Below are 16,417 nucleotides of genomic sequence, written 5' to 3'. Positions count from 1 at the left end.
GTGTGTGTGTGTGTGTGTGTGTGTGTGTGTGTGTGGATGAGTGTACTGTATATCTGTGTGGGTGTGTGTGTGAGTGAGTGCAGGTGGTCAGTCCACTACTTGAATAAAAGTCTAAAAGTATTTGGTTTTAAAGATACTTAAGTATCAAAAGTAATCATTACTCCAGACGGCATCATATTTTTTTTCTATTTTGGGGGGGGGGGGGGGGGGGATAGCCAGGGGTACACTCCAACACTCAGACATAATATACAAACGAAGGATGTGTTTAGTGAGTCCACCAGATTATTTTGATAAGTGTGTGAATTATACCATTTTATTGTCCTGCTAAGCATTCAAAATGTAATGAGTACTTTTGGATGTCAGGGAAAATGTATGGAGTAAAAAGTACATGCCATTCAAGATAACTTTTTAATTAGGATTTTAAAAAATGTATACATTATAGGTAAATGAGGAAATACTTTATTTCAGTTGTACAGAATGATTGTCAAATAGATAAATCACCCTTGGTCTGCTCAAGTAGCATGATTAAAATGTTCCGATGATAATACCCACCAGAGGGCAAAATCTTCTTGAAGAATGTTGGTTGCAATCAGGACTAAAAGATAACCCAACGTCCCCGTTATGGAGAGGTAAATCGGTGGCGGATGCTGGTTGCAACTGAGATCAGCTGTGTGGGTGATTTTAGCTCATATTGATGGTTTAACGAGAGATCAGCTGGCGATAATCTAGTGGCCCGGTGTGTCCAGTCCTCCAAGTATTCTTTTCAGCCAACTTCTTCAAATGACATGCTTCGCCGCATTCCTTCAACACTGCATAAAATAAACTGCAAGGGACAGGGTTTGTGTTCGGTAACACTTTACTAATTTTTTTTACAAGGACAATACACAAAAGTTTCTATTACAGAGGACTGCTAAACGATCCTTCAGAGATATGCATTGATTTGACTGAAAATAGCTGCCAGGTATGTATCTGACAAGCTATCAGTGCATTGGTCTAATGTGAGGGGATTGTGTTGTTGTGTTTACATGTAGAAAATAGTCTGGATGCCCATTCTCTACCGCACTCCTGCCTGAAGGTTTTCAACACTATTTTCTATGCAAATTGTGCAGTTTAATTATACTGCTCTGCTTGGTTCAGGGCTTGACTGCATTGTGATGTACTTCACTAGCCTACCTTCAAGCACTACAGCTCATCTAATTTCTCAACACACCTCAAACATGTAAATTAGATTGAAATGGACCACATGATCGTCTAGACCACTGCGCCTGAGTGGCGCAGTGGTCTAAGGCACTGCATTGCAGTGCAAACTGTGCCACTAGATCCTGGTTCGAATCCAGGCTCTGTCGCAGCCGGCCGTGACCGGGAGACTCATAGGCGGCGCACAATTGGCCCAGCGTCGGGTAGGGGAGGGAATGGCCGGCAGGGATGTAGCTCAGTTGGTAGAGCATGGTGTTTGCAACGCCAGGGTTGTGGGTTCGATTCCCACGGGGGGCCAGTATAAAAAAACATGTATTCACTAACTGTAAGTCGCTCTGGATAAGAGCGTCTGCTAAATGACGTAAATGTAAAATGGAATGGGGTCTGGCCACAAGTACAGGACACCAACAGAAAAATATGGATCTGAAATATTACCCATGAGTGACAGTCTATGGTAGCTTAGAAGTGCACATTGGACAAGCTCTCTGAACTCTGTTTAAGCGCAGTGCAGTTAATTTATGGGTCAGCTGCTATGCTAGCGTCATGTGAAATTGCTTCTTGTTTGTTTGTAGACACCAGGGTTGGGGTCAATTCCATTTAAATTCCAGTTAATTCAGAAAGTAAACCAAATTCCAATTTCCTAATTAAAAATAATTGGAATGTCAGTGTTCTTCCTGAATTGACAGGAATTGAAATGGAATTGACCCCAACCCTGCTAAACGCGATTATAAATTGTCTGTACATGGTACCAGCCACGAACCTTGATATTGTTTCTGGGCTAGACTAAACTGTGTCCTCAGTCCCAAAGACAGAGATTAGGAGAGCATTTCATCAGGCACAGAGAGAGGCCATAATGCTGTTTGTTCTGTCTTATTTCTTTGCAAAATAAGAACTATTACGCAACTGCGCCGCATGCTCCATCCTCACACATATGGTGCCAGCCAAGGGATTACAAAAGCAATTTTCTTTAGTGACCTTGGCAGGAGTTCACTGTTCAAATCCACCAGATTGTGATGAGTTTGTATGATCTGGGTATATGGCCACAGTCTACATAAATAGAATAGAATATAGGACTTGTTTGTTAGAAATAAAATTGGACTCCTAGAATATCAAGATTTTATGGTAGCACTTTAAAATAACTCCTGGTAAAGCATTTATAATGGATGAGTAAATAGTTTATTCATCATTTATTCATCATTACTCCATTCATACGAAGTTTCATATAGGTCCTCATTTTGTAATCATGAGTTAAGTCTTGTTGAGTGGCCTCATCTAAAGCGTGGGCTATTTATACTTTATAAAGTCTTTATAAATGTTTTGAGAGACCAATGTAATTTCGCACAGAAATATGGAAATGCCATTGGTAGACATTCCAGCAGTACCTGATGCGTGTTAAAGTCTCAAAATAGCCTAAAACATATCAATGGTAAAATAATAAACACACAACACAGGATGTTACAGGAAATATATCTAACATTTTATTCACAAAAACTGACTTGAGGAAAAGTTGTAATGTGAATATTTTGCTAATGTTGACAACTTGTATTAAAAACAAAAAACGATGTTTTAAGTGAAAAGTAGGAATTGTGGTCTGAAGCCAAAAAATACAGGAAATTCATGAGCACCATAATGCCTATTCCACCCATGTTCTACCAAGGTTTTTCAGCACACAGCTTTGACCTACTGATGTAGCTATGTTGGTATTGCACTTCAAACTATGTGTAGGGAGGTTGCTTAGGATTCAGCCTTCTCAAACAGCTCAATTCACACTCTTAGAGGAGATGCTTCCACAATAATGTAATTTGTACCGGATACAAGGTCATGTATTGGATTCGTCACACACCACAGTAAGACATTATGCCATTACGCTACCTTTCATGCTTTTAAAAATTAAATTAAGCAGGTTTTGCTTTCATACTTACAAGACCATCAGACTTGATTGAGCTGTTTTGTATTGAAGTAATGTGGTGCATGCCTGTATTTCATTAAACCTTTATTTTAGCAATACATGTCATAAAAAATAGAAAAATGTTTGGTAAGTAGGTGCCCAACAAAACAACAGGTGGTGGTGTGTTGGACACAGTAGCTCAGATAGATAGAACCTGTCTGCATTGCTGATTTCTGTAACTGTTAGGTTACCTGTGTAATATTGACATAAGCTCAGAACCACTTGTGTTTCAAACATGGTCCTGTTTTATCAGTTGCTCTGCTGATCAATGGACAGTTCATTACCTCGGCAAAATAATATGTAGCTTAAAGTTATGTTTGTATGGTGACGCAACAATAATACACATTTACAATAGGCCTATATCTAAAAATACATACAGCCTGAACAAAAATATCAACGCAACATGCAACAATTTCAAAGATATTACTGAGTAACAGTCAATTGAAATAATTGTATTAGGCCCTAATCTATGGATTTCACATGACTGGGAATGCAGATAGGCATCTGTTGGTCATAGATACTTTTTTTTTTTAAGTTAGTGGCGTGAATCAGAAAACCAGTCAGTATCTGGTGTGGCCACCATTTGCCTCATGCAGCGTGACACATCTCCTTCACATATAGTTGATCAGGCTGTTGATTGTGGCCTGTGGAATGTTGTCCCACTCCTCTTCAATGGCTGGTTGAAGTTGCTGGATATTGGCGGGAACTAGAACACGCTGTCGTACACATCGATCCAGAGCATCCCAAACATGCTCAATGGGTCAAATGTCTGGTGAGTATGCAGGCCATGGAAGAACTGGGACATTTTCAGCTTCCAAGAATTGTGTACAGATCCTTGCGTCATAGGGCTGTGCATTATCATGCTGAAACATGAGGTGATGGCGGTGGATGAATGGCACGACAATGGGCCTCAGGATCTCATCACGGTATCTCTGTGCATTCAAATTGCCTTCGAAAAAGGCAATTGTGTTCGTTGTCCGTAGCTTATGCCTGCCAATACCATAACCCCACCACTACCATTGGGCACTCCGTTCAGCAAACCGCTCGCCCACACGACACCATACAGGTGGTCTGCGGTTGTGAGGCCGATTGGATGGACTGCCAAATTCTCTAAAACGATGTTGGAGGCGGCTTATGGTAGAAAAATGAACAATCAATTCTCTGGCAACAGCTCTGGTGGACCTTCCTGCAGTCAGCATGCCAATTGCACACTCCCTCAAAAACTGAGACATCTGTGGCATTGTGTTGTGTGTAGGGCTGTGGCGGTCACGAAATTTTGTCAGCCGGTGATTGTCAAGCAAATAACTACCGGTCTCACGGTAATTGACTGATAATTAACATAAACACATTTAGCATCTCCTGGCTTCCACACATAGCCTACAAGGCACTGATGCAGACCTTTGGAACATCTACATTTAAAAAAGTCTAATAAATCCATAGCCTACACCTTCACAATAAAGCTATTATTTATTTTAGGCAGGTCTAAAGAAGCATGATATGAAGAAAATGTAGTTTATTTCAGAAGAAAAGAATAGCATACTCTGAGTTGTCCTTATGTTAGTGTCACGACTTCCTCTGAAGCTGCCTCCTCTCCTTGTTCAGGCAGGCTTCGGCGTTCGTCGTCACCGGCTTTCTAGCCACTGCCGCTCCTCATCTCATCATTCCATTTGTTTTGTCTTGTTTATTACACACACCTGGTTCATATCCCCTCATCAGTACCTGTAAAGTGTTCCCTCTGCCCCCTTGTCTTTGTGTGTGATTGTTTATTGTGGAGGATAGTGAAGCTCGGTGGAGCTCCTTGTATTTTGTATCGCCGGGATATTTCCTGGTGTACCTTATATTTTCCAGTGCACCTGTTTTGCACACTGGAGTGTTTTTGACGTGTTACTGCGTAACTCTGTGGTTGCGGAATAAATCCTGTTATTCTGTGATTTACGCTCCTGCGCCTGACTCCTTCCAACAATCCATCTCCTTCCTCGGATACCACATCACCACCTCAGGTGTGGAGATGGAGGGAGACCGCATTTCAGCCATGCGTAATTGGCAGACTCCAACCACGTTTAAGGAGGTGCAGCGCTTCATTGGCTTTGCCAATTACGATCAAAGGTTTATCCGGGGCTTTGGCAAGGTCGCAGCTCCCATCACATCTCTGTTGAAGGGTGGGCCGTCCCGGCTACGCTGGTCTGCTGAGGCTGACAGGGCCTTCAGTAACCTGAGGGTTCTGTTCACCTCAGCCCCGGTACTGGCCCATCCCGATCCATCACTACCGTTCGTAGTGGAGGTGGATGCGTCCGAGGTAGGGATAGGCGGTGTCCTATCTCAACGCTCGGGCACGCCACCCAAGCTCCGCCCCTGTGCCTTCTTCTCCAAGAAGTTCAGCCCGGCGGAGCAGAACTACGACGTTGGTGATCAGGAGCTGTTGGCTGTTGTCCGAGCCCTGACCGTGTGGAGGCACTGGCTCGAGGGGGCGAAACACCCTTTCCTCGTCTGGACTGACCACCGTAACCTGGAGTACATCCAGGCAGCGAGGAGGCTGAACCCTCGCAAGGCCAGGTGGGCCTTATTCTTCACTCGGTTTGATTTTACACTATCTTACATCCCGGGTACGAAGAACGTGAAGGCAGACGCACTGTCACGGCTGTACAACACAGAGGAGAGGCCCATAGACAACACCCCCATGCTTCCGACCTCCTGCATTGGGCACACATGTCCCCCTCCTCTGGTCACCCAGGCATCGGTCGTACAGAGCGCTTCCTGACCGGAAAGTATTGGTGGCCTACCTTGGCAAAGGACGTGAGGGTGTATGTCTCCTCCTGCTCGGTGTGCGCCCAAAGTAAGGCACCTAGGCACCTCCCAGCGGGTAAATTGCAGCCCTTACCAGTTCCACAACAGCCATGGTCCCACCTATGTATTGACTTTCTCACTGATCTTCCCCTCTTTCAAGGTAACATCACCAGCCTTCCGCCTCCTTCCTCTGCCCGGTCTCCCCACGGCCCTGCAGACTGCGGAGGCCCTGTTTACTCACGTCTTCCGGCACAATGGGGTGCCAGAGGACATAGTGTCTGACCGGGGGGTTTCACCCCGAGAGTAATGGGGAGGTCGAACGGGTGAATCAGGATGTGGGTAGGTTACTGCGGTCCTACTGCCAGGACCGGCCTGGGGAGTGGTCGGTGTTCTTGCCATGGGCTCTCTCCGCCACACCTCTACTAACCTATCGCCCTTTAAATTTGTTTTAGGTTATCAGCCGGTTCTGGCACAGTGGCATCAGAGGCAGACCGAAGCTCCTGCGGTGCATGACTAGTTTCGGCGTGTGGAGGAGACGTGGAACGCTGGTCACGTCGCCAGAAGGCCAACGCTGACCGCCACCGTATTTAGACCCCGGTCTTGGTACCAAGTGATTGGTTCTGGCTCTTGACCCGGAATCTGCCCCTCGGCCTGCCCTGCCGGAAGCTGAGCCTGCGGTTTGTGGGGCCGTTCAAAGTCCTGAGGAGGATAAACAAGGTTACATATAGGTTATTACTCCCTCCAGATTACCTTATTAACCCCTCGTTCCATGTGTCTCTCCTCAGGCCGGTGGTGGCTGGTCTGCTCCAGGAGTCTGAGGTGCGTGAGGTTCCTCCACCCCCTCTGGACATTGAGGGGGCCCCAGCGTACTCCATCCATTCCATCCTGGATTCGAGGCGTCGGGTGGGGGGCCTTCAGTACCTCATGGAGTGGGAGGGGTACAGTCCGGAGGAGTGGTGCTGGGTTCCGGTGAAGGATATCTTTGATCCCTCTCTATTGAGGGATTTCCACCGTTGCCATCCGGCTCGCCCTGCTCCGCGTCCTCCTGGCCGTCCCCGAGGCCGGTGTTGGCGCACTGCTGGAGCTGCATGTCAGTACCTGTATAAGTGTTCCCTCTGCCCCCTTGTCTTTGTGTGTGATTGTTTATTGTGGAGGATAGTAAAGCTCTACCCTTTTGCTCAGAGCGGATGTTGCCTGTAATCCATGGCTTCTGGTTTGGGTATGTACGTATGGTCACTGTGGGGACGACGTCATCGATGCACTTATTGATGAAGCCAGTGACTGATGTGGTGTACTCCTCAATGCTATTGGAAGAATCCCTGAACATATTCCAGTCTGTGCTAGCAAAACAGTCCTGTAGCTTAGCATCTGCGTCATCTGACCTCTTCCTTATTAACCGAGTCACTGGTGCTTCCTGCTTTAGTTTTTGCTTATAAGCAGGAATGAGGAGGATAGAGTTATGGTCAGATTTGCCAAATGGAGGGCGAAGGAGAGCTTTGTACGCGTCTCTGTGTGTGGAGTAAAGGTGGTCTAGAGTTTTTTTTCCTCTGGGCGTTTTCCTGTTTACTTATGACCTTATACAGCTCATTGAGAGCAATCTTAGTGCCAGCATCGGTTTGTGGTGGTAAATAGACAGCTATGAAAAATATAGATGAGAACTCTCTTGGTAAATAGTGTAGTCTACAGCTTATCATGAGATACTCTACCTCCGGCGAGCAAAACATTGAGACTTCCTTAGTATTAGTTGTTTACAAATATACACAGACCGCCACCATTTTTCTTACCGGAGTCAGCCATTCTATCCTGCCGATGTAGCGTATATCCCACTAGCTGTATGCTATCCATGTTGTCGTTCAGCCACGACTCGGTGAAACATAAGATATTACAGTTTTTAATGTCCCGTTGGTAGGATAACCTTAATCTTAGGTCGTCCAAGGCAATTTACTCGCTCGCTGTCGGATCCTTACAAGGCACCCCGACCTATGTCCACGATATCTCAGTCTCTTTCTCATGCGAATGACGGGGATTTGGGCCTTGTCGGGTGTCTGTAGGATATCCTTCGCATCCGACTCGTGGAAGAAAAAATCTTCATCCAATACGAGGTGAGTAATCGCTGTCCTGATATCCAGAAGCTCTTTTTGGTCGTATGAGACGGTGGCAGAAACATTATGTACAGAATAAATTACAAATATCGCAAAAAAAACACACATAATAGTACAATTGGTTAGAGGGCTGTAAAACGGCAGCCATCTTCTCCGGCACCATTTCATAACAGTCCAGGTGTGACAAAACTAGGGCCTGTAGGACCTGCATTTTTGATAGTGCTGTTAAGAAGGTAGAGCAGCGCTTTATTATGGACATACTTCTCCCCATCTTAGCTACTGTTGTATCAATATGTTTTGACCATGACAGTTTACAATCCAGGGGTACTCCAAGCAGTTTAGTCACCTCAACTTGCTCAATTTCCACATTATTTACTACAAGATTTAGTTGAGATTTAGGGTTTAGTGAATGATTTCAAAATACAATGCTTTTAGTTTTAGAAATATTTAGGACAAACGTATTCCTTGCCACCCATTCTGAGTACTGAGTACCAGGCAGTTAGCAAGTTTGGTAGGCTACTAATGACCATCAGCAGCATCAGAGCTTGGAGAAGCCTAATTTCCGTGACTAAACGGTCACGTGGAATTTGACTGCATTCATGACTCGTGACCACCGGTGTGGAGGTAATACAGTCATGACACAGTCTTATGAGGTACTGTAGCTAAGCTAAGTTATCAGGTGTGTGTCTGTCTCTGTGTTATATCTTTATAGTGGCAGATACCTGAGCTGATTCCAGACCAGCTGGACAGGAGATCAGACTTCCATGGGATCTCATCTTTAGCTTTTGTCAGGTCATACTCAAGTTTACACACAAGCTTACAACATGTCTCTGCATCATACATTACAGTGCCTTCCCCAGCCCAATCTAGTGACCACCGTCCTCTGGACTCAGCCAGCCTAAACAGACAGATATACACATCACTGGGACATTGTTATTACATTATTATAACGGACATTGCCACCTTAGGTAATGGTGGATGTGTACTGCATCAAATGTGAGAACCACACCATTAGGTGTGTTCAAGAAGGATGGAAACCAAGAGTTCAACATGAGGGCCATTTTCTACAGGAGATACCCAGACACACACATCTGTATTGATGTGTGGGCCCCGTGTAGCTCAGTTGGTAGAGCATGGCGCTCGTGTTACGCCCCTGAAAAAGGGGAGAAATAATCACGAGAGTGATGCAGTTATGTTTCCTCAATGAAAACTTTAGTATAATCCTTTTACAAAAATACCACATTTTACAGAACAACAGATCTACAGGAACTAGATAGTTTTGTAGGGTACAAAGCTTATTCAAGTCACAACAGCATAAACTGTAATTCACTAAAACATATACAAATGTTTCAATATAACTGTCAAACACAAAGTAGCTTTAGCTCAGTAACCCATAACTACATGTATCAACCATGTCAACAAAGTATTCGAAACACATTATACAAATAACCCCAAAATATATTATTAACAGCGCACATGTTCATTCACAATTAACATAAAACGGCAGCTACTCTCAGTACGAAGCTATTCTTAGCTGTGTTAGACATGTTAGCAAGTTATTACATTCAAATTAACTCGTTTTAAATCAATAACGTACCTGAAAAAGGGGAGAAATAATCACGAGAGTGATGCAGTTATGTTTCCTCAATGAAAACTTTAGTATAATGAGGAAAAAGACCCCGATTTCCCCGGGAACTTGGGTGGAGACCAGAGCAATCGATCTCAGGCTCATAGATTAAGAGCATTTAGTAGATCACAGATTAACACTTTTACCCTTAAATTAGACACCACAAAATAAAGTAGTCAATATAACGTTTACACATTCCTCTTACAATATTTACCTTTTGTACACTTGACGGATTTTAACCTTAACACAATTATGAATTTTATCAATCTCTATGACTAGTACTGAATGCATGATCTTTTTAACCTTAGATATTTTAAGATCCTCACATACCATGAACTTACTAATACTTGTTAGTGTATAACAGGCTATGAATATTTCCTTTAACCTGTCACACTCGCAACACCAGGGTTGTGGGTTCGATTCCCATGGGGGGCTGTCACGGTTTCGGCCGAGACTGCTCCTCCTCCTGGTTCGGGCAGGCTTCGGCGTTCGCCGTCCCCGGAGTACTAGCTGCCACCGTTGTATGTTTCGTGGTGTGATTGCTTTAGTCTGTCTTGTACACCTGTGTCTGTTTGTGTTCTGATTACGTGTCCTATAAGTTCCCTGTTTTGTATTAGTTAGATTATGTGTTGTTGTTTGTCTGTCGTGCGGAGTTGCGTGGTTGCGCTCTGTTAGTTTTGTTTATTGTTTTACGCATGTTGCGTAATTCCCTCGCCTCCATTTGTTTTCGAGGTCGTGTATTGTTTTGTTGCACTTTGGACTAGTAAAGTATTTTGGACGAAGCCTCTGTGTCCTGCGCCTGACTCCTCCACCACATCCACATCGGTTCTTCTGACAGGGGCCAGTATGAAAAATGTATGCACTCACTAACTGTAAGTCGCTCTGGATAAGAGTGTCTGCTAAATGACTCAAATGTAAATTTAATCCTAGTAAAAATTCCCTGTCTTAGGTCAGTTAGGATCACCACTTTATTTTAAGAATGTGAAATTTCTGAAAAATAGTAGAGAGAATGATTTATTTCAGCTTTTATTTCTTTCATCACATTCCCAGTGGGTCAGAAGTTTACATACACTCAATTAGTATTTGGTATCATTGCCTTTGAATTGTTTAACTTGGGTCAAATGTTTCGGGTAGCTTCCCACAATAAGTTGGGTGAATTTTGGTCAATTCCTCCTGACAGAGCTGGTGTAATTGAGTCAGGTTTGTAGGCCTCCTTCCTCGCACACGCTTTTTCAGTTCTGCCCACAAATGTTCTATAGGATTGAGGTCAGGGCTTTGTGATGGCCACTCCAATACCTTGACTTTGTTGTCCTTAAGCCATTTTGCCACAACTTTGGAAGTATGCTTGGGGTCATTGTCCATTTGGAAGACCCATTTGCGACCAAGCTTTAACTTCCTGACTGATATCTTCAGATGTTGCTTCAATATATCCACATAGTTTTCCTTCCTCATGATGCCATCTATTTTGTGAAGTACACCAGTCCCTCCTGCAGCAAAGCACCCCCACAGCATGATGCTGCCACCCCTGTGCTTCACGGTTGGGATGGTGTTCTTCGGTTTGCACGATATCCCCTTTTTCCTCCAAACATAACGATGTTCATTATGACCAAACAGTTATATTTTTGTTTCATCAGACCAGAGGATATTTCTCCAAAAAGTACAATCTTTGTCCCCATGTGCAATTGTAAACCGTAGTCTGGCTTTTTTATGGCGGTTTTGGAGCAGTGGCTTCTTCCCTGCTGAGCGGCCTTTAAGGTTATGTTGATATAGGACTCATTTTACTGTGGATATAGATTACTTTTGTACCTGTTTCCTCCAGCATCTTCACAAGGTCCTTTGCTGTTGTTCTGGGATTGTTTTGCACTTTTCGCACCAAAGTACGTTCATCTCTAGGAGACAGAACGCGTGTCCTTCCTGAGCGGTATGATGGCCGCGTGGTCCCATGGTGTTTATACTTGCGTACTATTGTTTGTACAGATGAACGTGGTACCTTCAGGCGTTTGGAAATTGCTCCCAAGGATGAACCAGATTTGTGGAAGTCTACAATATGTTTTCTGAGGTCTTGGCTGATTTCTTTAGATTTTCCCATGATGTCAAGCAAAGAGGCACTGAGTTTTAAGGTAGGCCTTGAAATACATCCACAGGTACACCTCCAATTGACTCAAATGATGTCAATTAGCCTATCAGAAGCTTCTAAAGCCATGACATCATTTTCTGGAATTTTCCATGCTGTTTAAAGGCACAGTCAACTTAGTGTATGTAAACTTCTGACCCACTGGAATTGTGATACAGTGAATTATAAGTGAAATAATCTGTCTGTAAACAATTGTTGGAAAAATGACTTGCGTCATGCACAAAGTAGATGTCCTAACCGACTTGCCAAAACTATAGTTTGTTAACAAGAAATTTGTGGAGTGGTTGAAAGACGAGTTTTAATGACTCCAACCTAGCTGGTGCCCCCGCACATTGATTCTGCACCGGTACCCCCCTGTATATATAGCCTCCCTACTGTTATTTTATTTTACTTCTGCTCTTTTTTTCTCAATACTTTTTTGTTTTTTTTCTACTTTTTTATTAAAAATAAATGCACTGTTGGTTAAGGGCTGTAAGTAAGCATTTCACTGTAATGTCTGCACCTGTTGTATTTGGCGCATGTGGCCAATAAAATAGGTTTGATTTGATGTAAACTTCCCACTTCAACTGTATATATGTGTATATATTAGGTCTGTGTTTTTTAAATCCTCTCTCTCGCTCTTTCTTTCTCTCTCTCTCTCTCTCTCTCTCTCTCTCTCTCTCTCTCTCTCTCTCTCTCTCTCTCTCTCTCTCTCTCTCTCTCTCTCTCTCTCTCTCTCTCTCTCTCTCTCTCTCAGACAGTGTGGTAGAACGTTGTGAGGAGGGACACTGTAGACATGTCAGCTATGCACCAGGTAGTCAATAGAAGCTGTCCCTACAGTGACAAAGACAGACAGGGAGAACATGCTGCTGAGGCTGCAGACAGGGCTGAGAGACAACCAGACCTCTGCCTAGAACTCTCCATGAAGGTTCTACCAATAACCATTTTATCATCTAAAGGTTCTTCCTAGATCCCTCATTGAAGGGTTCTACCCGATAACCATTTTATCTTTGGATGGTTCTTCCTAGAACCGTCTATGAATGGTTCCACCAGCCTTATTTGCCTTTAAAATTTAATTATTTATGACAATAATTACATATCTTAAGGCCTTTCTATAAGGGTTTCACACCCTGATCTGTTTCACCTGTCTTTGTGATTGTCTCCACCCCCTCCAGGTGTCGCCCATCTTCCCCATTATCCCCAGTGTATTTATACCTGTGTTCTCTGTTTGGCTGTTGCCAGTTCGTTTGTTCGTCAAGCCTACCAGTGTTTTTCCCCTTGTTCCTGTCTTTTCTAAAGATCCTGTTTTCTAGTTTTCCCAGTTTTGACCATTCTGCCTGCCCTGACCCTGAGCCTGCCTGCCGTCCTGTACCTTGTCCCACCACACTGGATTATTGACCTCTGCCTGCCCTAACCTTGAGACTGCTTGCTGTTCTGTACCTTTTGGACTCTGATCTGGATTATTGACCTCTGCCTACCCTTGACCTGTCGTGTTGCCTGCCCCTTGTTCTAGTAATACACTTTTGTTACTTCGACAATGTCTGCATCTGGGTCTTCCCTAAAACGTGATAGTACCAACTGGCCCTGACCGACCCAGCAGACTCAGACCAGCTCCACAATGCTGTCTCCTTGCAAGGTGCCACCATTGGACGACATGAGGAGTTAGTGTAATGTATTATGGAGGGACTCCATACCCTGGCAGAACGCCATGACCAGGCATTCGAGACTTTGCTGGAGCAATTCCGCGGATTCCCCACTGGGCAGCGGGTCAACACCCGTAATCTCCCAGCCTAACCCAGTGTCCCGAGAACCCCACTTACCTCCTCTGGAGCGCTACGCTGGAGATTCCATAACCTGTCAGGCTTTTCTCTCCCAGTGCTCCCTCATTTCCGAGCTACAGCCTTCTTCGTTCCCCTCGGACCGCTCGAGGATAGCGTACATCATAACGCTGATGTCCGGGAGGGCACTCGCCTGGGCTACGGCGGTATGGGAGCAACAGTCCGCCATCTTCCTCAGTCTAGAGGAGTTTGTGGCGGAAGTTTGGAAGGGGTTTGATTCTCCGTTGTCCGGGAGAGAGGCTGCTCCAGCTACGTCAAGACTCCCGTAGTGTGGCAGACTACGCAGTGGATTTTCGCACGTTGGCGGCTGAGAGTGCCTGGTACTCGGAAGCATTGTTCGACATGTTCCTTGACGGATTATCGGAGGTGGTCAAATATAAGATTGCTGCCTGGGAGCTGCCCATGCACCTTGATTCCCTCATTTCGATGGGCGGCTTTGAGAACGTAGGAGGGAGAGGGAATCTGTGCTCTGTCGCCCTCGTTCGCCCACAATTCCCACCTCGCCTCCGAAGAAACCCGGAGACCCCTGAAGTCTACATGTCCGAGTGAACCCTAGCTGCAAGGTTAATCTGTCCTTCTGCCTCCCCCGCTAGCGCAGGGTTCTTCTTTGTGGAGAAAAAGACAAAACCTTGTGCCCGTGCATCGACTACCGGGGCCTCAACGACATCACGGTGACTAATCGCTACCTGCTACCACTCATCTCCTCGGCCTTTGAGCCTCTCCAGGGGGCCACCGTGTTCTCCAAGCTGGACTTACGGAATGCCTACCACCTGGTGTGGATACGGGTAGGGGACGAGTGAAAAACTGCCTTCAACACGGCCAGCGGTCACTACGAGTATCTGGTCATGCCATTTGGCCTTACTCTAACAATTATCACACTCATACCTCAATCATTCTGGGAACTAATTTCCCTTTTTTAATAAATTAGTAAATCATACAAAAGTAATTCCACTGAATAACTTACTATTCTCTAAATCCCAGAACTTCCAAAGTGCTAAAAATAGCCCATATTAACATATGCAGCCTGAGAAACAAGGTTCATGAAGTCAATAACTTGCTTGTAACAGATGACATTCATATTCTGACTAACTCTGAAACTCACTTAGATAATACCTTTGATGATACAGTTGTAGCAATACATGGTTGTAACATCTACTGAAAAGACAGAAATGCCAACGGGGGCAGTGTTGTGATCTATATTCAGAACCACATTCCTGTAAAGCTTAGAGACGATCTCATGTTAAATACTGTTGAAGTAATATGGCTACAGGTTCATCTGCCTCACCCAAAGCCCATTCTTGTGGGAAGCTGCTATAGACCACCAAGTGCTAACAGTCAGTATCTGGACAATATGTGTGAAATGCTTGATAATGAATGTAATATCAACAGAGAAGTGTATTTTCAAACTGTAACCAGTGCCGGCAACCTGGTTCAGGTTGTCAGTCAACCTACTAAGGTATTTACAAACAGTACAGGAATGAAATCATCAACATGTATTGATCACATCTTTACTAATGCTGCAGAAGTATGCTTTAAAGCAGTATCCAAATACAGAGGATTAGTGATTCATATGTTGATGATGTAAATAATATTTGCTGGTCTATGGTTTGGAATGAGGAACAACCAGATGCTGTACTTGACACATTTATGAAATTGCTTATTCCAGTTACTAATAAGCACACACACATTAAGAACATGACTGTAAAAACTGTTCAATCCCCTTGGATTAATGAGGAATTGAAAAATTGTATGGTTGAGAGGGATGAGGCAAAAGGTATGGCAAATAAGTCTGGCAGCCCAACTGATTGGCAAACGTACAGCAAATTAAGAAATCATGTGACTAAACTAAATACAAATAAACTATACTAAGAAACAAAAATGAATGATAGTAAAAGGCTTTGGAGCACCTTAAATTACATTTTGGGAAGAAAGGCAAACTCGGCTCCATCATTCATTGAATCAGATGGCTCATTCGTCACAAAACCCGCTGATATTGCTAACTACTTTAATGACTTAATAAGCAAACTTAGGTATGACATGCCAGCAACAAACGCTGACACTACACATCCAAGTATATCTGACCAAATTATGAAAGACAAGGTTTGTACTTTTGAATCCCGTAAAGTCAGTGTGGAAAAGGTGAACAAATTATTGTTGTCTATCAACAATGACAAGCCACCGGGGTCTGACGATCTGGATGGAAAATTACTGAGGATAATAGCGAACGATATTGCCACATCGTCAATTTAAGCCTACTAGAAAGTGTGTGCCCTCAGGCCTGGAGGGAAGCAAAAGTCATTCCCAAGAGTAGTGAAGCCCCCTTTACTGGCTCAAATAGCTGACCAATCAGCCTGTTACCAACCCACAGTAAACTTCTGGAAAAAATGGTGTTTGACCAGATACAATGCTATTTCACAGTAAACAAATTGACAACAGACTTTCAACACGCTTATAGGGAAGGACACTCAACAAGCGTAGCACTTACACAAATTACTGATGATTGGCTGAGAGACATGTATGATAAAATGATTGTGGGGTCTGTCTTGTTAGACTTCAGTGCAGCTTTTGACATTATCGATCATAGTCTGCTGCTGGAAAAAACTGATGTGTTATGGCTTTACACCCCCTGCTATAATGTGGATAAAGAGTGACTTGTCTAACAGAACACAGAGGGTGTTCTTTAATGGAAGCCTCTCAAACATAATCCAGGTAGAATCAGGAATTCCCCAGGGTAGCTGTTTAGGCTCTTTACTTTTTTCAATCTTTACTAACAACATGCTCATTTGAGTAAAGCCAGTGTGTCTATGT

This window comes from Coregonus lavaretus (genome assembly GCF_964263955.1).
Source record: "Coregonus lavaretus genome assembly, chromosome: 16".
Taxonomy (NCBI): domain Eukaryota; kingdom Metazoa; phylum Chordata; class Actinopteri; order Salmoniformes; family Salmonidae; genus Coregonus; species Coregonus lavaretus.
Note: the sequence above shows the minus strand (reverse complement) of the source record.